Source organism: Pleurodeles waltl, chromosome 10 (genome assembly GCF_031143425.1).
Source record: "Pleurodeles waltl isolate 20211129_DDA chromosome 10, aPleWal1.hap1.20221129, whole genome shotgun sequence".
NCBI classification, from domain to species: domain Eukaryota; kingdom Metazoa; phylum Chordata; class Amphibia; order Caudata; family Salamandridae; genus Pleurodeles; species Pleurodeles waltl.
In genome coordinates this window covers 1,064,776,481-1,064,801,754 of record NC_090449.1, presented here as the reverse complement: position 1 = coordinate 1,064,801,754, position 25,274 = coordinate 1,064,776,481, and the positions used below count along the sequence as shown (strand labels likewise).

Genomic DNA, 25,274 nt, shown 5'->3' with positions numbered 1-25,274 from the left:
CTCTGTGGCGCTCTCAGGCTTGGTTTCTGACCCTACTGGAACTATCGTGCGATTTTCCTCTTCGCCTTCCTTCTTATCCCTCAATCCTTCGGGATTCCTTGGGTCAGTGCCACCCGATGGTGCTCCAGGGTCACCTGCAGCTGGTAGCCTGGAGGATTTCAGGAACCGCTGGCAGGATTGCCGACTTTCACAGGAAGCTCAAACCTTCATCTCTCAGGCCTGGGCTCCAGGGACTGGTAAGAGATACAAATCAGCCTGGTCTCGCTGGTGTTTGGACAGACATACAGATCACATGGGGGCCCACATTACAGACGAGGTGAATTTTCTGGCTGAACTGGCCGCGTCAGGTCTATCGTACTGCACTGTGAATACTTTTAGGTCGGCTATTTCGGCAGGACACCCTCCTTTAGAGGGCCATCCAGTGGGAGCTCACCCATGGGTGTGCAAACTTCTCAAGGGCATTCGCCTGTCCCGTCCTCCTCAACCCAGATATTCTGAACTTTGGGATGTCAACCTGGTGCTGCGGTTGTTATCCTCTTGGCAGGACAATTCTTTCCTTTCTAGGAAAGAGTTATCAGCTAAATTGGCCATGCTGTTGTGTCTCATGTCCTGTAAGAGGGTGTCGGACGTTCGGGCTCTTGACGTTTCGTCCAGAGTTTTTTCTCCTGAGGGAGTAACCTTCACGATCACCCTTAGGACAAAATGTAATACCAGGTCAGTGTCTTATCCGGCGTTTCGTTTGCTCCTAAATTGTGCGTTGTGCGCTGCCTAAAGACATACGAAGAGATGACGGCTGCCCTTCGTCCTCCGGGTGAATGCCAGCTACTGATTTCCCTGAAGAAGCCGTTTAAAGCGATTTCCTCGCCTACCATCACTAGGTGGAGCAGATGGATCCTAACAGAAGCTGGTGTGGACATTCACACTTTTGGAGCCCACTCGATTAGGGGTGCTATGGCTTCTAAGGCAGTGCAGGTAGGTGGTAGACTTGAGGACATCATGAGTGCAGCGGATTGGTCCTCGGAGTCTGTTTTCAAAAAATTCTATTTTAAACCGATCCATGAGGCAGCCTCATTGGTGGCAAGTAAGCTTTGAACTTGCATAATCCTCGCCTCCGGTCCGGTCATAGAATGAGAAATTTCCTAGCTATCGTGAAGGAAAGTTTCAATTCTATTAAGGACACGGAGGCGAGGATTATCTCACCCGTCACATGATCCGTTCCTTCCCACCCGGAGAGGACAGATTGGATCTAGTTCAAAGGTGGTATATCTTGCTATGTTTCTGAGTACATTCTCAGCTTGTAACAGTCTGTGTCTGATTGCTGTGTATTTCACCCAGTTTTGGGTATGCAATTCGTGTACTAGATTCCGTTTTGTGGGGCTTATATTGTATATTACTTTCATGGTTACTTCATGTCCTTTTTGGCTTCAGATGTAAATCTTAGGATTGTTTTTCGGGTGGTCTGATGTTGTTTACAATCTCTCTTAGGTCCGGAGACAGCGACCACATGATGTACGAATGTCCCTTTGCAGTAAAGTCAAGTGAGAATGACGTTACTTTGGGCATTTATACTGTCGGCGTTATCGGTGTTCATTGGACTATGGTTGCCATGACTACGGACTCATGGGATTTGTGGTTCTAATCTTTTTTTATGTCGAACTTTGAACCCGCTGTTGTAATAAAAAGTGAAGAAAGAACTGCATAATCCTCACCTCCGTGTCCTTAATAGAATTGAAACTTTCCTTCACGATAGCTAGGAAATTTCTCATTTTAGTTCTAAAAAAATTCTGGTGTTCCGGTGCTTCAATATGTGCACGATACCCAAACGTACATGACAACTTTCTTCTCCTAAATCTTCTAACATTACTGGACTCGATAAAACTAGAAGGCTTCTCAATTTCTCCCACATCCTCCACTAAATCCCTCGGTTTTTCTTTACATTTTGCTCTAACACCCAACCTACATATTAAAGTAGCCAATTTTCATTTTCACATTATAAACAAAATCTGCCACCTCATTCCCTCCAAACAACTGCTGACTTGCTAGTCATCTAGACTGGACATTAGAGGTATAATTCTTACTGTATCACATCTATAGTCCATTATCCCACACAGAGACACTGTACCTCCCACCCCCAGTTGTGTTGTTATGGATTGTTTTACTATAAAATTCCAATAAGTCATGTTCTTGGTGCGCTATAAAAATGTTTCAAATAAATAAAAATGCACAGTTTCAGCTGAGACCATTTCAACATTAAACTTGTGTTGCAAATCAAAACCAGAACACAATACAACCCTTGGTTCCACTGAGGAACAGCAGTGGTAACTCCCACATAGCGAGTATCCCTAAAGTGCACACTGCTAACGGATGTTCGACATGAAGCAGAGCGCTTCAACTCTGGGTGCTTACTCCCACTGCATGGAGGATTCATGGCTACCCATAGACTTACAAATACATCTCACATTACACACAAAACCTGACGCTGTCGCTTCTCGCTGCAAGAATTCATCAAGTGCTGAACTGCTCCTACTGGGGCCTCCACCATGCAAGGAACGCCACCCATTCTCTGGCTGTGACGCCAAAACCTGGAGCGCATCGACTCACTTACGGTCTCATATTATGTCTTACTGGAAATTCTAACCTACAGTACTTTTTAAAAAACTAAATTGATCTATTTTTACTATCAAAGTGCTTTAGTTGTAATTTTTTTCTGAATTGTTACATTTTATTCCTTGTTTCGTTCAAAGATTGTTATAATATTCACTAATGGCACTGATGTACAGCGCTTCTTAATTATTCCCTTTTTATTACCACCTTAGTGTTATGTTTGCAGATCTTTCTAGTAAGGTACCAGAATATGCTCGTTCACAAAACATACAATGTATATAAAGTAAGTTGTTGTGCATTAGGTGGAATGAGTGAGTTTACTACTGGACCGTTCCATCTTGAAGTTACTGTAGGGAGAGGTCAAGCTCTTGGGTTTGTTGGAAGATCGGGTGATACAGTAGACCACAATCGTGAATACTAGTTTGGGGTTTAAAGCTCTTCAATTCACCTCAGGATATGGATGATTTTCCCCACAAAAAAAGCACCAATATTTTCTACTGGACTATTTTGTTCTTTGTTGATTAAAGGCTGCTATTGGTGGCTGATCCTCTCATTGGTACAATTTCGCCATCAACAAATTAGCCTTTAATCAGGACCGCTGGAATGATATGCTTCTGCGACCACAGCATTTTCTGTATAATTATGGATTTGCCACAATTCATCACCTGCTGCGTAATATGCAGATTTAAGAAAAAAATTGTTTTTAGCTCACAAGGATTAAAAGTTACTAAAATCAAGGCGGCCTGTAATGCCACGCAGTGGAGGCCCTATGCAAAGGTGGACTTGTCATATTAAAGCTCCGTATTACTGTAATTGGGTGTTAAACACGGGTACCAACGAGGTGAAGCCCTAGCCCAAACACTTAACATGCCAAAAAAAATAACAAAATTATGATGTAATTGCATTATAAAATGTGTCACATTAGGTTGCATAATTTGCCTTTTCCTGACACATAATTCAGTCAACCCTGACGCATAATAGGGTCCTCCACTGTCACAGAATTCTAGTGACTGCCTCAAAGGCAGTGAAGTAATTTTTCTGAACGTTGACATCTCGTGTTCACTGACCAGAGCATCTGGCCTTCCAGAGGAAACTCTCCCAGAGCCGCTGCAGGGGTCCTCTGCTGTCTCCACAAGCGACAACCTAGCGGGACATTCATACAGAGAATTCGTCCAACATCAGCCTTCTCAAAAAGAAAATAGAACATGGAAAATGTTCTTAATTAAACTTAACTGCCTCCAACCGTTTTCAATAAATAAATAAAAGCAGAGTGAGGTTTAGGCACCACGAGCTCTTGATATATTTTCCATATCCCGGATGGGCACGTCATGCTCACCTTCACGGTGCCCAGGAGGCAGGTTATCTGGGAAAGCAGCCAAAAGTCTGACTTTGCAACAACCAAGTGGCAGAGACTTTTTGTAAAATGACGAATCTTCATTTGCCTGCGAGTTAAATAAGCGCATCAATCCAGGGAGCTGTTTCGTCTTTAACACTTTTGACTCATCTACTGGTTGCTTAGGCCCTTGGATGCAGGATGTATGTGAACGGAGAACACCTGTTCCAGTAGTAGCGGCAATGCTCCCACCGAGCATGGAGCACCTCTAAGCGCTAACCAACATCCAAGAATAGAGCCAAGAGGCGGGAAAAGATTGAGTGGAGGGTCACGCATTAAAAAAAATATATATGCACCCCAAGATTTGTTTTCCAGGGGTGGAAATGCTGTGAGAGTCTAAACTAGCCTGAGCAGGTCACAGGGAGCTATTAATAAACATTCATAATTATCCATACTAAAGCCCTATCTCTTACTGACCTAAAAAAATCAGACAATAAAAGACTGAATTCAAACTGAAGGTGAGGGTATAAAGTGTACACCCTACCTGTACTCGGGACAGTACACACCGTACACAGAGCAGTACACACGATTTAGGTGGAAAAACCAATAATCTTCTTAATGAAGCAAAAATCAGACCAAAGACCTGAAGCCACTGGTGCTCGAGGGCTCTTTCAGAAACACAATGATATGCTTAAACATTTTCTGTCTACTGAATATCGACCAGAGTCTAAAGTTTACCTTTACTACTTCAGAACGTTTGAGTCAAATGGACATATTACCATAATTTTCATTTTTGAAGTACGAGTAGGATTTGCTGATTTCTTTGATAATTTCACCAAATGCAAGAGCAATCCTTGGGCAACGCTTTCTGTTATCATAATATTGACCCACGCTCTCCCAATCTTGGAGAAAGGGAGCAGCTTTCCTCTACTTTTCAGAAACGTTGGTGTCCAGAATCTTAAAGCAGCCGAGATGATGGTTTTTGGTCGCAATCCACGAAAGATTCCAAACAGCGATAAGTTTGAGGGGCAAGAGACCATTCACAATCCGACAGAGTTATAGCTGCATTTCTTACCCGGAAGAATTACCACATACTGGAGTCCCACGTTAAGACGTGACCAATGCAAAGAGTAACCACAGAGAAGCAGGAGCATCCTGGCTCCACTTCTCACCACAGCCCGCAATCTCTAGCTTTATCCACCATAACAGGGCCACTGACACCAACCAAGACCAGACACGTCGAATACCATCCAGAACTACAAAGGTGTATTCAAAAACCATCTGATTGCCTAGACAAGTGATTCCTAACTGAATGTATACTTAATCAAAATTAAAGGAGGGCAGGGTAAAGAAAACTACGGCATAAATCAAAGCGGTCTGGTGGTCTGACCTGCCAGCCACCACGGTTATAAGAAGTGGAGCTGCTTTCCCCACATGGGCTCCTTTTTTACCCTGAAAGATCACTCACCACTAATAATGGAAGAGGAAGAGGTCCAGGAAAGGTTTCTAGAAGGGCAGGAAGATGCCTCCTCGTGTACATTAGAAGTAGTATTGTGTTTGAATAATGGGATGAGGATGGAGGCGAACTGGGTGCCACTTTGCTTTTGCTCCATCAGTGCAGCAACTTATCAATTGCTTGGTCCTTCATTCTCACATGTGCGAGATGTCAGTCTGGCTAGTGACTAAGCAATGACCTGACTTAGTTTGGCCTAGTTTGAGAAGATGCAATATAAGCCTTCTAAAGATTGTGTAGCTTCTGCTCGGGCCGACAGCCTTACCCGCTCTTTCCATTGGTCAGGAGGTGTATTTTACGGCAGCAGGCAGTATTCCTGCCTAAAAAGGAGTACTGAAGCACTATGTAAATGCTACAATAAAAATAGGTATAAATACTGCTACAGTCAAAGAACACATCAACTCAAAGGACGGGTGGAAACAGGGATCCCTGTACCGCCTCAGTGTCGTCACTTTGCTGTTACTAATTACTTCTTGTAATGAACAAGGGGTACCAGTCCCTTATATTAAAGTCGTATTCGTTGCTATCACACTAATATCACAGTGTATGCTCCTAAAGGACCCAAAGGGGCTGATCACGACCTTGGCGGAGGGATTACTCGTCCCATAATGGAACTTGTAATATGGCAGTCGGGATATACGTCACCTTTGTGGCGGAGTAATCCCACCCGCCAAGGTCGTAATGTGGCCCAAAGTGTGGTTTTCACACTACACTAAAAATGTATTATAATGAAATGCATTTTTTTTAAAATAACTTCACTGTGTAGCAGGGTATTTTCTTTCACCGTTGGGGCACAGAAAATGAATACTAGAATTGGAGGGTAAACAATATAAATCCAGTGCTCCTAAAACATATTCCCTCCACATATTAAGCACCGGGGATCTTGCTGCCTGTAGAGATGTTCACTGCAGTGATGCAAGTGCTGCTTGCTGGCTTCAGTTCATGCTTTGGAATAGTTTTGGTACTTTGGTATATGCACAGAGCACATGTACAGCTTCAAGAACTTAACACAACAGCCAGAAACGTAATTAGAACACCGACCATGGGTGGCAGACATGCACCGTCAAACTTACAATTACAACCATCAGGCCAGTACCGATCCGAATAACGCAGAGGTCCTTTTACAGGACGGTAACGGATTCTTTCCGCGTCAACATTTTAGAGACAAGAAAACCTTTAAAAGTTTGTCCACCTCACAAAAGGTAACTTTCAGTTTTGTCAAGAGAAAAAGAATGGAGGGACTTCAGTCCCCCGCTGCTCACCCGGACCCACTTCTGAGGTGGGTGAGAGGTGTGACAGGAGGGGCTTCAGTATCCTGTGCTCTCCTGGTAGGGGCTTCAGTCCCCCGCTGCTCTCCTGGGAGGGGCTTCAGTCCCCCGCTGCTCTCCTGGGAGGGGCTTCAGTCCCCCGCTGCTCTCCTGGGAGGGGCTTCAGTCCCCCGCTGCTCACCCAGACCCAGTTCTGGGGTACATGGGGTGGAGGGGATGAGGAGGGGAATACTTTAGTCTCCTGCTTCTCACCCGCCCCATGTCCTCTGGTGGGTGGTTTGGAGGGGCTTCAGTCCCCCGCTGCTCACCCAGACCCACTTCTGAGGTGGGTGAGAGGTGTGACAGGAGGGGCTTCAGTCTCCTGTGCTCTCCTGGTAGGGGCTTCTGTCTCCCGCTGCTCTCCTGGACCCAGTTCTACGGTAGGTGAGAGGTGTGACAGGAGGGGCTTCAGTCCCCCGCTGCTCTCCTGGACCCAGTTCTAGGGTAGGTGAGAGGTGTGACAGGAGGGGCTTCAGTCCCCCGCTGCTCTCCTGGACCCAGTTCTAGGGTAGGTGAGAGGTGTGACAGGAGGGGCTTCAGTCCCCCGCTGCTCTCCTGGACCCAGTTCTAGGGTAGGTGAGAGGTGTGACAGGAGGGGCTTCAGTCCCCCGCTGCTCACCCAGACCCAGTTCCAGGGTAGGTGAGAGGTGTGACAGGAGGGGCTTCAGTCCCCCGCTGCTCTCCTGGACCCAGTTCTAGGGTAGGTGAGAGGTGTGACAGGAGGGGCTTCAGTCCCCCGCTGCTCACCCAGACCCAGTTCCAGGGTAGGTGAGAGGTGTGACAGGAGGGGCTTCAGTCCCCCGCTGCTCTCCTGGACCCAGTTCTAGGGTAGGTGAGAGGTGTGACAGGAGGGGCTTCAGTCCCCCGCTGCTCTCCTGGACCCAGTTCTACGGTAGGTGAGAGGTGTGACAGGAGGGGCTTCAGTCCCCCGCTGCTCTCCTGGACCCAGTTCTAGGGTAGGTGAGAGGTGTGACAGGAGGGGCTTCAGTCCCCAGCTGCTCTCCTGGACCCAGTTCTACGGTAGGTGAGAGGTGTGACAGGAGGGGCTTCAGTCCCCCGCTGCTCACCCAGACCCAGTTCTGGGGTATGTGGGGTGGAGGGGATGATGATGGGAATACTTTAGTCTCCTGCTTCTCACCCGCCCCATGTCCTCGCGTGGGTGGTTTGGAGGGGCTTCAGTCCCCCGCTGCTCACCCGGACCCGGTTCTGGGGTGGGTGGACGGGGGGGGGCTTCAGTCCCCCGCTGCTCACCCGGACCCAGTTCTGGGGTGGGTAGGGGGTGTCACAGGAGGACCAGGCTCACCCAATGCCTACCCACAGGTGGAAGAGCGGCCATCAGTGATGCCTTTCACATGCGCCTCTTTACCCATCAGCCACCAGCATGAGAGCTGAAAGGACTTGGCTTCTGCAAGCAGCTCCTTAAGAGGATGGGGCGCTGCGGGCAACAGCATGGGCAGGGTTTCTGCATTGAGGGCACTCTGGGCTGCAGGGCTTTAACCTCGTCCCGAATAAAATCCTGACCACTTCTTCCCTTTGAGATTCCGGAAGAGCTTTATCGTCCCTGATTAGAAATGTATTTGAAACACTCTGCATTCATTTCAACCTGGCAGGGCAGCCCGTTTTCATTTAAAGATCCTTTAGGAACAGTGTAGACAGCGCTAAAGAACTGTTGACGCGATTTGTGCAATTGCGTTTATAACTTTAATATATCAAAGTGGAAAAATGACAGTATTTTCCCATTTGTTTTACTGGCCTTTAAGTGTTAATGCACCTCAGGCGGAGAGTACTGGCTAAACGGTGGCCCGTCACCAGAAGGTGAATGCGAGGCAGGTGGTGCCCTGAAAGGCTGGCAGGCCTCGATCAGGAGTCTGGGACTGCCTCAGGTTTGTCTGGAGGTCACTGAATCCGTCCCAGCCCTTCCTCCTCTCATGGAACCCGGATTTTATCAAATCCTCCATATTTCATACGACACCAAAAAATAACTTCTTGTATCTTTCCCCTCAAACACACAACCATGCTCAGAATATTGCAGCCACCAAGTGCATCTTGTCTTTTGTAAATACTCACTTAGAAAACTACAACTGCCATAAAAAAAAACTGGGTGAGAAATTGGTCCGTCTGATAAATCACTTTCCGGCCTATGAGGAAGACAATTCCAGAGATGGTGTGAAAGGCGATACAAATCCCCCCCCCCCCCCCCCCCCCGGGCCTGGGCGAGACCAGTGTGAAAGCTACAACTGCGGTGACTGGGTCTAGGGTTTGTCTATACACACAGGCAAGAGGCAGGAGTTTGATAACTGGGCGCAGAGGCGGCAATCTCACATGAACGGAGTGCATGTTTGTGAAAGCTGCCCATACCGGGCCTTTCCGTGGGACTACAGGAGGTGGCACACTGAAGGATTTAGTGGAGGCAGTGTGTGTGGCTCGGACTCTGAAGTTACGTCTCCTCTTTGGTCAGGGCACTGCCTAGTTTGAAGGTCGGTTGGATGATGGGACAACAGGGTTTTTCAGTGGTTAGCTGTAGGAAAGTACCATCTTGCCTGGCATGTTACCCCCATTTTTCACTGTATATATGTTGTTTTAGTTGTATGTGTCACTGGGACCCTGTCATCCAGGGCCCCAGTGCTCATAAGTGTGCCTGAATGTGTTACCTGTGTAGTGACTAACTGTCTCACTGAGGCTCTGCTAATCAGAACCTCAGTGGTTATGCTCTCTCATTTCTTTCAAATTGTCACTAACAGGCTAGTGACCAATTTTACCAATTTACATTGGCTTACTGGAACACCCTTATAATCCCCTAGTATATGGTACTGAGGTACCCAGGGTATTGGGGTTCCAGGAGATCCCTATGGGCTGCAGCATTTCTTTTGCCACCCATAGGGAGCTCTGACAATTCTTACACAGGCCTGCCACTGCAGCCTGAGTAAAATAACGTCCACATTATTTCACAGCCATTTTACACTGCACTTAAGTAACTTATAAGTCACCTATATGTCTAACCCTTACCTGGTAAAGGTTAGGTGCAAAGTTACTTAGTGTGAGGGCACCCTGGCACTAGCCAAGGTGCCCCCACATTGTTCAGGGCCAATTCCCCGGACTTTGTGAGTCCGGGGACACCATTACACGCGTGCACTACATATAGGTCACTACCTATATGTAGCTTCACAATGGTAACTCCGAATATGGCCATGAAACATGTCTATGATCATGGAATTGCCCCCTCTATGCCATCCTGGCATAGTTGGCACAATCCCATGATCCCAGTGGTCTGTAGCACAGACCCTGGTACTGCCAAACTGCCTTTCCTGGCGTTTCACTGCAGCAGCTGCTGCTGCCAACCCCTCAGACAGGTGTCTTCCCTCCTGGGGTCAAGCCAGGCTTGTCCCAGGATGGCAGAACAAAGGACTTCCTCTGAGAGAGGGTGTTACACCCTCTCCCTTTGGAAAATGGTGTGAAGGCAGGGGAGGAGTAGCCTCCCCCAGCCTCTGGAAATGCTTTCATGGGCACTTTTGGTGCCCATTTCTGCATAAGCCAGTCTACACCGGTTCAGGGACCCCTTAGCCCTGCTCTGGCGTGAAACTGGACAAAGGAAAGGGGAGTGACCACTCCCCTGACCTGCACCTCCCCTGGGAGGTGTCCAGAGCTCCTCCAGTGTGCTCCAGACCTCTGCCATCTTGGAAACAGAGGTGCTGCTGGCACACTGGACTGCTCTGAGTGGCCAGTGCCACCAGGTGACGTCAGAGACTCCTTCTGATAGGCTCCTTCAGGTGTTGCTAGCCTATCCTCTCTCCTAGGTAGCCAAACCCTCTTTTCTGGCTATTTAGGGTCTCTGTCTCTGGGGAAACTTTAGATAACGAATGCAAGAGCTCATCCGAGTTCCTCTGCATCTCTCTCTTCACCTTCTGCCAAGGAATCGACTGCTGACCGCGCTGGAAGCCTGCAAAACTGCAAAACTGCAACATAGTAGCAAAGACGACTACTGTAACTCTAACGCTGATCCTGCCGCCTTCTTGACTGTTTTCCTGGTGGTGCATGCTGTGGGGGTAGTCTGCCTCCTCTCTACACTAGAAGCTCCGAAGAAATCTCCTGTGGGTCGACGGAATCTTCCCCCTGCAACCGCAGGCACCAAAAAGCTGCATTACCGGTCCCTTGGGTATCCTCTCAGCACGACGAGCGAGGTCCCTCGAATCCAGCAACTCTGTCCAAGTGACTCCCACAGTCCAGTGACTCTTCAGTCCAAGTTTGGTGGAGGTAAGTCCTTGCCTCCCCACGCCAGACTGCATTGCTGGGAACCGCGACTTTTGCAGCTACTCCGGCCTCTGTGCACTTCCGGCGGAAATCCTTTGTGCACAGCCAAGCCTGGGTCCACGGCACTCTAACCTGCATTGCACGACCTCCTAAGTTGTTCTCCGGCGACGTGGGACTCCTTTGTGCGACTTCGGGTGAGCACTGTTTCACGCATCCTCGTAGTGCCTGTTTCTGGCACTTCTCCGGGTGCTACCTGCTGCTGAGAGGGCTCCTTGTCTTGCTCGACGTCCCCTCTCTCTCCTGACGCAATTTGCGACATCCTGGTCCCTCCTGGGCCACAGCAGCATCCAAAAACGCTTATCGCACGATTTGCAGCTAGCAAGGCTTGTTGGCGGTCTTTCGGCGGGAAAACACTTCTGCATGACTCTCCACGGCGTGAGGGATCCGTCCTCCAAAGGGGAAGTCTCTAGCCCTTGTCGTTCCTGCAGAAACCTAAGCTTCTTCTGTCCAGTAGAAGCTTCTTTGCACCCACAGCTGGCATTTCCTGGGCATCTGCCAATCTCCGACTTGCTTGTGACTTTTGGACTTGGTCCCCTTGTTCCACAGGTACCCTCGACTGGAAATCCATCGTTGTTGCATTGCTGGTTTGTGTCTTTCCTGCAGAATTCCCCTTTCACGACTTCTATGTCCTTTGGTGAACTTTAGTGCACTTTGCACTCACTTTTCAGGGTCTTGGGGTGGGCTATTTTTCTAACCCTCACTATTTTCTAATAGTCCCAGCGACCCTCTACAAGGTCACATAGGTTTGGGGTCCATTCGTGGTTCGCATTCCACTTTTGGAGTATATGGTTTGTGTTGCCCCTATCCCTATGTGTCCCCATTGCATCCTATTGTAACTATACATTGTTTGCACTGTTTTCTAAGACTATACTGCATATTTTTGGTATTGTGTACATATATCTTGTGTATATTTCCTATCCTCTCACTGAGGGAACACTCTAAGATACTTTGGCATATTGTCATAAAAATAAAGTACCTTTATTTTTAGTATAACAGTGTATTGTGTTTTCTTATGATATTGTGCATATGACACTAAGTGGTACTGTAGTAGCTTCACACGTCTCCTAGTTCAGCCTAAGCTGCTCTGCTAAGCTACCATTATCTATCAGCCTAAGCTGCTAGACACCCTATACACTAATAAGGGATAACTGGGCCTGGTGCAAGGTGCAAGTACCCCTTGGTACTCACTACAAGCCAGTCCAGCCTCCTACATTAGCTTATCAACAGGGTTGTTTGATCACACCCTTTATATTTACTACTCGCACCCTTTCCCTATTCTTCCTCTCTGGTGCAGTAGAGGTCATAGGTGTTTTACTGAGGTGCCGCCGGAGTTTAATATGGAATTCGATTTTTAAGTATCTGTCTACAGCGGTGTCCCTCCAAGCAGTGCACTGGGGGGTATTACTGAGGGTTCTTAGAGACACGGGGACCTTTTCATTGTACGCATGTTTGTGTATTTTATTTCCATTTTTTGATGAAACAGAAAGCTCAATTTGTAATTTTTGCTCCCAGAATCCCCAAAGGAGAACTCTAAGACTTTCTTTAAATACTCTGCACTACTGACCAGTCACAGTGTGGGAACAGATGTCAGCTTAGCAAGGATGGAAGCTGGTGTTCTCATCCATCTACCACCCATCCACAACTGAGCAACAGGGTATCCCACCACCCCCAATGCAGCAAGAGACAGAACATGCACTCTCCCATTAGAATATAGTTAAGGGTACAAGACAGTAAAAGGGGCACTGGTCATGGACAGCCACATGCATTAATTCGATCCAAAAATATAACTTTCAATCCTTAGACATGTCCATATCGGACAGATGTTGCCAATGCCTCAATTTCAGATAAACATGTGTTGATGTTTGGCCCTCCTGCATCTTCATGGCCCACCCAGGGCTTTTCATAGCCCTCAAAGATCACGAATCCCAGAGCAGGACTTGTGCTCACATTCGAACAAATAAATAGAAAATTAGTGAATGAGCTAACGAAGCACTTTGTGATCATACTGGGAAAGCTTGTCAGGGCCAAAATTAACAAAACCGGGATCTAATTAGCGTCCTGTCACTCAATTTCAAATGAATTACGTTATCAAAAAGGCAAGTGTTCAAAGCCCTGCCTCCAAGTGATGCATGCAAACTCATCTATTATTCTCCATAATAAGACAAATATTCCTTAGCAGAAAAAATGCATAGAAATAGATACACTGGAATCCATCTTCGCTATTACCTGCAGGGTCCTTGTGGAATGTTCAGATGAGAACTTACAGAAATTAATATTCTTTTTTCCATTCCCTAAGAAATCGTTTTACACCCAGCTGCCAAAAGTAGGGATTAAAGTACCCCACTTCAAAACCTCATCCAAAGGCTTGCCAACATACAAGGCCTAAAGTGGTGGTATCTGCTCTATGCAGGGTAACATGCATTAATCATTTGCTCCCTTAGAAATCTGATATCTTGCTGACAAAGCTATTCTTCGAGCCTTCTTTAGACCCTGGTGGGCAGCCCTCTGCTCGCCACCGCAGCTGAAGGACGTCCTCCGCTGCCCGGCAGTCCATCATATTTAGAGATCCCAACTGACCTTAAAAGGACTGGCCACTACAGGAGGCTCCAATAGAGGAACTAAAGCTTTCCTGGGGGGCTCCATGCACCTGCATAACAAAGCATTTCTGGTTTACAAATACAACCCCCTCCCCCAAAAGTAGTAGTTGGTTTTTATAAAAGAAAAATGACAAAACACAAAGGTCCCTGAAACACTGGGAGTTTTCTCCCAGTGTATGGGGGGCAGTTCCACCTTTTCCCGTTAGGGCCTGCCAGGCTTTCCCTGGACGTCATGAACAGGAAAAAAGTACAGGTGGGTGCTCTCAGGCACCTAATGCCCACTGTCCCTGGCACTGTCAGTCTAAGGTTTCTGGAGGTAGAAACAAGAGACTGTTCACCGATCTCTAAATACTGCGGGCGAACTGAGAGCCTGGAGCTAAAATATAAAGCAAACTGCTACCTCTGTATGGTTATGCACAATATTCCAGAAATATTATGCAATTACGCAAAAGCAAATTATGTGAATTGTGCACACTCTTACTAAGTACACTAAATGGCAAACTTTAAAATAAGATCCTTAGTCCTCTCCTTTGACAGTGTCCAATATATTTTACTTCTGCAAGGGACAGTTTCCTGGATACATGAAAAGAAAACAGTGCATAGTCTCCTCAAGAGTAACTGATCTGGCATACCATAAATGATCACCCTCGCGGAGTGACGTGAAATACTAAAAATGAGACCTGCAGTTTTTCCATAAACAAAAGGTGCCCATGGCTTTTTAGTAACTGCATGTTTCTCTCTTATAACAATTAGACACCTATAAGGCAGTTTCATGTTTTCCACATGCCTCAGAACAGCATCCATTGCAGGACTTTTTTTTTTTTTTTTTTTTAGAGGCCTTACGATAGTAACACATTTTATTGGGACCGGTTTATCGGCTACCCATGGCCACCGCTGCTCAATATTTAATTTTACTATTTTTAAATAAATCAGATGAAAGGCAGTCATTCTTGACCAATACACTATTGATTAGCCCAAGAGCATGCAGACAGTACATCAATAATAACTTAAATGTCAGGCTGCTGCTTCCAAGTATTAACAACTGCTTCCCCCAGTGGATGACCGACACCCACTGGGTGAATTTTCGCCTCTCGGGTCACTGAAGTCTGTCTTTATTGATCATCTATAAAGAACTGTAAGACGTTTATGAAAGAGAAAATCAAAAAGGTGAACCCATTACCATTTAGCAGTGATGATTAATTTGTAAAACATTAAGTTCCAGAGCCCAACATTTTGCTCTGAATGCTGGTGCTACAAACGCCAGGAGTGCTCGATAACAAGGCTGCAAGTGTAGACTTGATTCCATCTAATACCTCTTTAGTCCCACACCAGACAATCCCTACCTATTTACTTCACTCTTCTAGGGTCTTTTTAATCCCTGTTTTCTCCTTTTGTCAGTGTTTTTCCATCTTCCTCTTTCTTTTCCCATTTGTATTTTTTTCCTGGAAGCACGGCTGAATTGGAATAAGTAGTGCTGCTCTCCAAAAATGAGTGTTGATGGGTCCCACTTGCAACCACCAGCTCAAATTAAGCAGTGCCATTTACTATGAATGTGGTAAAATGTCCAAATCCATACCTAAACAGGTTACAGATTTGGATACTAGATATTACGTTACTTTTAAATCTGCACTAGCATCAGAGCTAACACACACAGTAATGAGTACAAGATGCTCCCTCACTTATAACGTATTGGTGGGGGAGTTACATAAGCAGTGGTGGGCCGGAAATGGCATGGGCATAGCTGTGAGGTGGGAGGATTGTATTTCTTATAAATGAAGTGTAGTTAGTATTTAAAATGACATTAAATCTGCCATCCCACTTTCCCAGAAGATAACACAAAACTAAAGTTCAACTGAAACTTGAGTCAAATGTAGAAACATTTAAAGCACAACTATTTCTTTACTTTTCTCATTTTTACGCAGTGAGCACAGCCTGTTTTTAGGCATCACCAATGTCCGTAGATGAGGAAACTGAAGCATTTAAAGATAACGCACTTAATTTGCCCAGGATCACACCGTTTGGTTAAGAACTGAAGAATAGGACAGTGTCTGCCAGCATCACAGCAGGCATTCAGCACCACTACAGCAAACCTTTCTAGCATATTATTAAAAGGACTTTAGGGATCACATGCTAGGGACAACAATAGAGTTGGGTGACCCAGTGAAGGCTTGGAACAGAGGCCTGGCTCAGCTCGAGGTCCTCTTGGACACTCGAGCCAAAAGCGAGCCGAGCCTTCTTCGTGTGGCGTCTACCTACGATCCCGCTCATGCACAAAGAATTAAAAACTATTTCATCTCTGGTGGAAAAAAGGAGCAAGAAATAACCAGTTAGTGTATGAATTCCACAATGGTAAACCAAAAAACCTGGGATTAATCCCGGCTTTCCCGTCTGACCTAATTGTGTGATCGAGGAAATGTCAGCAAACTTTTCTAGATGACATTCAAATACGCCAGCTCAGGGTGAGTACAAGAAAGATTGTTTAATTTCACGGAGTACCGAGTAGCTCCTCCTTTTCCTAAGAACCTAGCTCTCATATGGAGTACATATACTGTCGTGCGATTTAATCAACTAATGGCTTTGTCGTGAGGCCGAGGGGGGCTAGAATCATTTACAAGTTCACGCTTAAAAAGCATTATTTCATAAATCAATAAAACCTCTGCTGGCAGTAATGTAATGCATGCCTAAAGCTTCGGGTGTTAATGAATGTTTTTTGTTGTTGTTGGAGTGCACGTTATTTTCACACCGCGTTTGCTGCAAGACTTGAATGTGTGATTATTTCGAAGGCTCTGGGTCGGCTCTCCCCGTTAATGACCGGATGCGGCGCGACGGCCAGACCTGCCGACCTCGGCGCTGGGGAACCAGGCTCGCGTCCCGACGTCGGCTCAATATACTGCGATTCTGGGCAAATCTCAGCCTCCCGTGCCTACGGGCGAAGAACGTACAAATGAATGTGTCCTTGTGTAACGTGACCGGGGCCCGGGTAAAGCGCGCTGCAGTGCCTTTGGGTCGAGTTCGCGCTACAGGAAACGGCAGAAAAATAAATAAAAATAAACTACTGGCTCTCCGGCCTTTAGACACTCAGCGGCCATGAGGAGACGGGAGGCCGCACAGGCCCCGCCGGGAGAGCGGCTAAGGACCGGCGTCACCGCCTCCCGTCAGGCACGGCCAACGCTCTGAGTGGCCTCTCCGGCTGTCACTCAGCCGCAGTACGCGAGCCGTTAACTCAACGCAATCACGATGGCACGCGGCCAAGCGCGCTGCGCGGGATTCCCGAGAGCTCTGGAATGTTCCCACACACACACCGCGGCGGGCGGAAGCGCTTCCGCGTCACGTGACGAGAGGTCCCGCGTGACCAGCGCGTGCCAGTGCTCACGAGGCCACCCATTCATAACACTGGAGAGGGAAGCGCGCGCCTCCCTGCATCACAGGACACAAAGAGACGGCAAAATACAGGGGAGCAGCACAACACCCGACAAAATAATAATAAAAAGAACCACAGGGAGGAGGGCACGTCACACAACACATATGGAAAGTGCACAAAGTCTGAACACAATGCAGATTACCGCTACCTTCAGGCACTGATGCAGGACCTGGGTAAAGGACAAACTACCCAGGAGAAAGAAAGATATTGTACCAACTTCTTTGGCGACCCACGCACTGTCCACCTCTTGCAGACAGGCCCAAGCTCTCACTACTGGACTAGTAGGGGGACCAGATTTTGAGGAGCAAAACCTGGGACAGGTCAGACATAAAAGAAGGACTTAAGAATTTACTCTCACTTTTATATCTGGCCTGGCCCGTTTTTTTGCTTTGTGAATCTGTGCCTATATGTGTGAATGTATGTGTGCGAGTGTGTGTGTAAACACACTTACAAGACTACATGTAGGAAATTAGCTATGGCTTGACCTCCCATCCTGCACCCCCAAGCCGCCCCCACACATCTCAGCTCCCCACTCCGTCTCGCCTGACAGCAACTGATAAATTACTTAATCATTTCATACTTTGTAGGCAGCTGTTAAAGGAGAGCATACCTTTAATGTATGTTTCCCTAGATGATCTAACCTTTGTCCCAAAAACCGGGATATTTATTTAATGATCTGACCTTTGTACCAAAAAGTGGGACATTTAAAATTAAGAGAAGCGTCAGGACACCGGGACAGTCCTCTAAAAACTAGGACTGTCCGGGGAAATCCAGGGAGTGGGGTCACCCTAGACCAGTGGTCTTCAAACTTTTTAATGTCGCGCCCCCTCAGTTTAAAAATAAAAATCATTGGGCCCCCCCCTGAGAATTTTTCACAATTATTTTAGAAAGATGGCAATGCTTAAATAGGTCTAAACCTATTTAAACATTGCAGTTAAGTACTGTTACCTTTTTTAAACTGCAATAACATGCTTTTGCTTAAAACAAAGGCATGTTAGCTGTATAATATTTCTTTTGACCAGAGTTTGGCGCCCCCCCGGGATCACTTGAGGCCCCCCCAAGGGGGACCCGCCCCCCAGTTTGAAGACCTATGCCCTAGACTGTAGGGTAGCCTGAACAGAAGGCACACCCCATTCCATAGGAGTCTCGCTGCTCCCAAGATTCTCCATTTACAATTTGGTCGCTCTTTTCCTTTTTTGCGCACACTTAGGAATTCCTATCCACCTTTCATCAGACCTATTGCAAGCCACCACTTTCCACAAAGAGCCAAAAACTCTACCACTTATACCTTTTTGGATCAGCAGTGCTATCTTTCAGAAGCTAGTCTTTCAGTGCCAGGATGTCCCACAGGTTGTCCTCTTAATGGCTCATTGTCATCATATTCTACCATATAATGAAGGATGATGCTGGTCCAGGAGGCTAAGATGAAGATTCTGCGCAGGTTCTGTCTTGGAGTCTATGCTACACACAGGTGGTCCTCAAGAGCAGACAACCATATTTCTCAAGCAGGGGGGGCAGCTTCAGGCTAGTCCCACCCTCAAACAAACCCATCATGAAATGTCCTACGCTTTACAAGCTGCTTCTCTCGGCAGACACAGGTCATGTGCTTAAGACCAACAGAGTATGAAGTTCTGGCTCCAGACATCCAATACACATGGCAAACTGAGGCCCTGACATAAAGGTAGAATACAATCATGTGATCTGTAAGAAAGAATCAGCTCCCCTGTCCCTTGGTGGGCTTCTTAACAAGCTTTCTACATGCTAGACACTAAAACTAGTTTGATCCGTGTGCTCTTAGTAGGCAGCTCTGTCCCAACCCTCTGAGACAGAAGCACGGTCTACAAACCGCAGACTTCAGCATCAACATGCTGTATGTCACATCCACAAGGAGGAAGGCAACCTATAGGGGAAAGTCAACCATGTGCTGAATTCGGTGTCTCGTCGTAGAGGCTAAATCGCATAAGCTCTACCACAGAGCACACACGGGGGTGGAGGGTGGTTTGGTAGTAGGGTGGCAAGGACCCCTCTGAGGAAAGGCCACAGGGTCCTATCGGGAAAATAGAATTTTTTTTAGAAAGCCTGCTCTTGCTTTAGAGGCTAGCTACGCACATTCCCAAGGGGACACGGGTTATCCTATAAGTGACACGCCTCAACATTCAGCCGGCACCTCCTGTCTCCCCATAGCCTTGTGGAGAGTCAAGATTAGAGGCACCATCCAGTATGGCGGGGGTACCATTACAGTGCGCATGGCTGTGTCAACGTGATAAATATTATTTAAAAAAAATAAAAGCAAGCATTGGCACAGTGAACAGATCTTGCCTTGGAGGCCATTGGCTGTCAATACTTTTTGCCGAGGCAACTTCTGGTGCCTTAAAATAAATAAATGCAAGGAGGTGTGGAGCAAAGATGGAGTGAGTGGGGGCGTGTGGTGAGAGAAGCAACAGGGAGTGCGAAGTGGTTCCAGGGAGCAATGAGATTTGCTAAAGTTCATGTTGGGGCACAAGAGCAAATAGTAACTGCTGCCCGGTGAAAAAAGGTTTAATGAAAGTGAAGAACTGCGCGAGGTAGGGGAGCGATACAGTGGAAGGAGAAGCAACGGAGGCGGGTGAAACTCTAGGATAAGTAAGAGTAAGAAAAAAACACATGCATCTCATGGAGTACTAAAGAAAAAAAAGGAGTTCTCTAAAGTTGAGCAGTGGAAGACCACAAGCCAGTCAATCAAAAGGATAGTAAGGGGTTATGTTCCAGAGGAGATAAACTCCATATTTGAAGTTGCATTATACCAACTCCTGGGCTACAAGAAATAACGCTATTCCTTCTATTGCAGTATTGTGTCGAGCTGAGCCGGGGTAGGGATACCTCTTGGAAACGTGATGAGTCTTAACTTTTGCAAAGAGGTGGCCTGTCACCAGATCGGAAACACCCTCTGGGGTGAGAAAAGCTACCTTGTAGATTAGCTCAGGTTCTGGTGGGGGATGGTGTAGCTTACTCACTATAAATATGTCGCCCGCCTCAGTTTCAACACTACAGTTTTGATATTTCTACAGCTGGCGGTACAGTTAGTTTGTCAGACCCGAATCAAGACTAAGCAAATAGCAGTTTTGAGTCAAAGATGGAGCCCATAAACTAAACTATTGAGTTAGGAGGAGGCAGCATTTGTGTAGAAACCTAGGATTAAGTCTGTAGTGACCATGAGCACTGGACATGACCAAGCCGAGCAGAAGTCACAAGGGCATCCAGGAGTAGCTGGTAACTTGGAGATTTGTGGTAACCTAAAGACTGTTTCCTTGCTAGCAAGGATACAGCATTATGGCAGGAAATTTCTCATCAAAGCCAGCATGGTGCTGTAAAAAAGGTGGTTAATGGGTGATGCTGCATAGGAGAGGCACAGAGATGGGGCAGAGGTGATAAAGAAGCAAAGAATGGTGTGTTCACTAGAGGGCAGGAGCTGCAGAAGATCCAGATTATGACTTGTGGATCATTGTGGGGCCCGCAAAGGTGAATATTAGTATAACCACTCTCAATGGTATAGAAGAGGAGTGATTCACTACCCACGTAGAAGGGAGATAAGTAGACAGATATAAGTCACCGTAAGACACTACTAACTCAAGATCATACTTGCACATTACTCATACAAGATTACATGTGAACCCGCTCTTCACGTTACCCAAACGGCAATACCTCCTCCATGTAATAATCCCAATCATCTTTCAGCCTCCTGTTGATCCCAATACTGTGCTACCTTCCCTCTATTTTTCAGTTTTATTTTTCACTTCCCTTTTTCGGTCTTCATATTCTCATCTTCATTTCCTCCCAAGACTGACCTACTTTTGTACCTACAGGGCCATCTATAAAGAACAATATAAAACAAACGCGTTCTAGGAAATCTCTCGTATGTAATGGCTCCATGGTTATGCACACACACTAATTTTGCTCTTCCTCGATTTCATCTCGTCTTGCTCTCGTTTCCGTACACAGATTTATAAGGTAACCGCTTGTTTATTCAGAAAATATATTTCTTGAACCAAAAAAAAGTGAATTATGGGTCTGGTTCTAATTCGTAAAACCTCTGAAATTCGCCAGTTGTGGTTAGCACGTCACGCCATCCACCATGCGCAAAACTCCAATTTGGTAAAGGAACAAAAACAAACAAAACTTATCAAGAGAACAACATGGCGCCATGGCTGGTGTCGGCGAGTCATGGCAGCTTGTAAGTAAATTATTCCAGTTGCCTAGTTACAATATCATGGCAAACCATCCCCCAAGTAGTACTTGCCCCACAATCCCATTTCATCCCTGGAGGAGAGGGATCCTTCTGCCACCTCTCAGCAGCAACAAAGGACGGGTTAAGCGAGCAACCATCAGACACCAGAGGAGAAAACGGGCCAAGCATCGTCAAGCAGGCAGGGAGGCCTGCATTAGAAAATAGCCACTGACGCACTTCAACGCAACCAATGCTGGAGGCGGAAGGATTTGCCCCAACATGCAATAGAATCAGGTGCAGGAGACACTTCACTGGGCGGAGCCAACACAGAAAGAAATTGGTCAAGAGCCAGTGGGTGAAAGGAGCAGACCCAAATTTCACCAAGTATATTAGAGTATCAGGTGTGCCTGACCGCTGCGCTGGCAACACCCACACACAAAAATGAGTGCATTCCTTTAGACGCCTTCTCCGGTATTAGCTGCAGTCCAGGTAGCTCCCAGTTATATGGGAAGAAAGCACGAATGGCAAGTACAGGTCAGAAGCTGCATGCCACTCATGTTCAGAGCTCCAACTCAACAAGCGGCATGGTTTTTGCAACCTGTTCAAATATATCAAATACAGACACGCCAAACTGGCCTAGAGAAATAATCTGGAACCCACTTCTGGACCGCCAACATGATAGGCTCATCCACTAAAGAGGGAATACACCAGGAATGTCCAGCACCAACCTCCTGACACAACAAGAATCCAATTCGAGGCCCTGAACTCCACAATTAAGTATTTTATACACTCGACAGTGGCGGGCCACCCCTCTTCCACTGCCCGTTCACCAAAGATGTCCGCAGCAGAAATGTGCAATCTGCAAACCTCCTGCAGCTCGCCGCCACCACGATGGAGATGAAGGCACCAGCCAGTTTACATGTCCCAAAGCCTAGGAAGAGCCTTCAAAAGCATCCCAGGACCAGCAACATCCTACCCGCTCCGTCCCCAAATTCAGGAAAAGTAAAAATATGTCCCTTGTCAAAAACCAAAAAAACACCCAGAACTGCCTGACAATAATGCAGATAGAGGGTACTTATTATGCATCAAGATAAAATGGATATCAACGTCTCTCCATGACCTACGTCTGTAGGTAGCACAATTGACCCTTCTTATCATCTCCCCTCAGAAACGGACATTTTCAAAATATGACATTTGGAAAAAGTAGTGGGGGTGTCAGGATAAAGAGCCTACTGTGTTTAAACTTTCCCAGTTGCACCGGGGCTCCCGGTTGAGTCTCAGAAGGATTCTGACAAAGAAGCAGATATAAGCCCATACCCAACAGATGCCTTGGCTCGCCTTCCTTCACCAAGGGAGTCCTGCCACCCCCTGGCTGCCCACCAAGGCGGCAAGGAAGTGCCCTCAAGAGACGAGAATTGATGCTTCAACTGTGGACATATGTAGGAAGTTGGCTCTGTATGTGCTATTTCAAAGTAAGGAATAGCATGCACAGAGTCCAAGGGTTCCCCTTAGAGGTAAAATAGTGGTAAAAAGAGATAATACTAATGCTCTATTTTGTGGTAGTGTGGTCGAGCAGTAGGCTTATCCAAGGAGTAGTGTTAAGCATTTGTTGTACATACACATAGACAATAAATGAGGTACACACACCCAGAGACAAATCCAGCCAATAGGTTTTGTTATAGAAAAATATCTTATCTTAGTTTATTTTAAGAACCACAGGTTCAAATTTAACATGTAATATCTTGTTTGAAAGGTATTGCAGGTAAGTACATTAGGAACTTTGAATCATTTCAATTGCATGTATACTTTTCAAGTTATTCACAAATAGCTATTTCAAAAGTGAACACAGTGCAATTTTCACAGTTCCTGGGGGAGGTAAGTTTTTGTTAGTTTTACCAGGTAAGTAAGACACTTACAGGGTTCAGTTCTTGGTCCAAGGTAGCCCACCGTTGGGGGTTCAGAGCAACCCCAAAGTCACCACACCAGCAGCTCAGGGCCGGTCAGGTGCAGAGTTCAAAGTGGTGCCCAAAACGCATAGGCTAGAATGGAGAGAAGGGGTGCCCCGGTTCCGGTCTGCTTGCAGGTAAGTACCCGCGTCTTCGGAGGGCAGACCAGGGGGGTTTTGTAGGGCACCGGGGGGGACACAAGCCCACACAGAAATTTCACCCTCAGCAGCGCGGGGGCGGCCGGGTGCAGTGTAGAAACAAGCGTCGGGTTTGCAATGTTAGTCTATGGGAGATCAACGGATCTCTTCAGCGCTGCAGGCAGGCAAGGGGGGGCTTCCTCGGGGAAACCTCCACTTGGGCAAGGGAGAGGGACTCCTGGGGGTCACTTCTCCAGTGAAAGTCCGGTCCTTCAGGTCCTGGGGGCTGCGGGTGCAGGGTCTTTTCCAGGCGTCGGGACTTAGGTTTCAGAGAGTCGCGGTCAGGGGAAGCCTCGGGATTCCCTCTGCAGGCGGCGCTGTGGGGGCTCAGGGGGGACAGGTTTTGGTACTCACAGTCGGAGAGTAGTCCGGGGGTCCTCCCTGAGGTGTTGGTTCTCCACCAGCCGAGTCGGGGTCGCCGGGTGCAGTGTTGCAAGTCTCACGCTTCTTGCGGGGAGTTGCAGGGGTCTTTAAAGCTGCTCCTTGAAACAAAGTTGCAGTCTTTTTGGAGCAGGTCCGCTGTCCTCAGGAGTTTCTGGTCGTCGTCGAAGCAGGGCAGTCCTCAGAGGATTCAGAGGTCGCTGGTCCCTTTGGAAGGCGTCGCTGGAGCAGAGTTCTTTGGAAGGCAGGAGACAGGCCGGTGAGTTTCTGGAGCCAAGGCAGTTGTCTTCTGGTCTTCCTCTGCAGGGGTTTTCAGCTGGGCAGTCCTTCTTCTTGTTGTCGCAGGAATCTAATTTTCTAGGGTTCAGGGTAGCCCTTAAATACAAAATTTAAGGGCGTGTTTAGGTCTGGGGGGTTAGTAGCCAATGGCTACTAGCCCTGAGGGTGGGTACACCCTCTTTGTGCCTCCTCCCAAGGGGAGGGGGTCACAATCCTAACCCTTTTGGGGGAATCCTCCATCTGCAAGATGGAGGATTTCTAAAAGTTAGAGTCACCTCAGCTCAGGACACCTTAGGGGCTGTCCTGACTGGCCAGTGACTCCTCCTTGTTATTCTCATTATTTTCTCCGGCCTTGCCGCCAAAAGTGGGGGCCGGGCCGGAGGGGGCGGGCAACTCCACTAGCTGGAGTGTCCTGCGGTGCTGTGACAAAGGGGTGAGCCTTTGAGGCTCACCGCCAGGTGTTACAGCTCCTGCCTGGGGGAGGTGTTAGCATCTCCACCCAGTGCAGGCTTTGTTACTGGCCTCAGAGTGACAAAGGCACTCTCCCCATGGGGCCAGCAACATGTCTCTAGTGTGGCAGGCTGCTGGAACTAGTCAGCCTACACAGATAGTCGGTTAAGTTTCAGGGGGCACCTCTAAGGTGCCCTCTGGGGTGTATTTTGCAATAAAATGTACACTGGCATCAGTGTGCATTTATTGTGCTGAGAAGTTTGATACCAAACTTCCCAGTTTTCAGTGTAGCCATTATGGTGCTGTGGAGTTCGTGTTTGACAAACTCCCAGACCATTTACTCTTATGGCTACCCTGCACTTACAATGTCTAAGGTTTTGTGTAGACACTGTAGGGGTACCATGCTCATGCACTGGTACCCTCACCCATGGTATAGTGCACCCTGCCTTAGGGCTGTAAGGCCTGCTAGAGGGGTGTCTTACCTATACTGCATAGGCAGTGAGAGGCTGGCATGGCACCCTGAGGGGAGTGCCATGTCGACTTACTCGTTTTGTCCTCACTAGCACACACCAGCTGGCAAGCAGTGTGTCTGTGCTGAGTGAGAGGTCTCCAGGGTGGCATAAGACATGCTGCAGCCCTTAGAGACCTTCCTTGGCATCAGGGCCCTTGGTACTAGAAGTACCAGTTACAAGGGACTTATCTGGATGCCAGGGTCTGCCAATTGTGGACACAAA

General features: G+C 47.3%; 1 protein-coding gene across 2 annotated transcripts in view; it reads right to left on the bottom strand.

The window, feature by feature from the left end:
* ANKRD28 (ankyrin repeat domain 28) overlaps positions 1–25,274 on the bottom strand; it is a 496,481-nt gene that overhangs the window by 301,933 nt on the left and 169,274 nt on the right. The gene's annotated exons all lie outside the window — the stretch shown is intronic.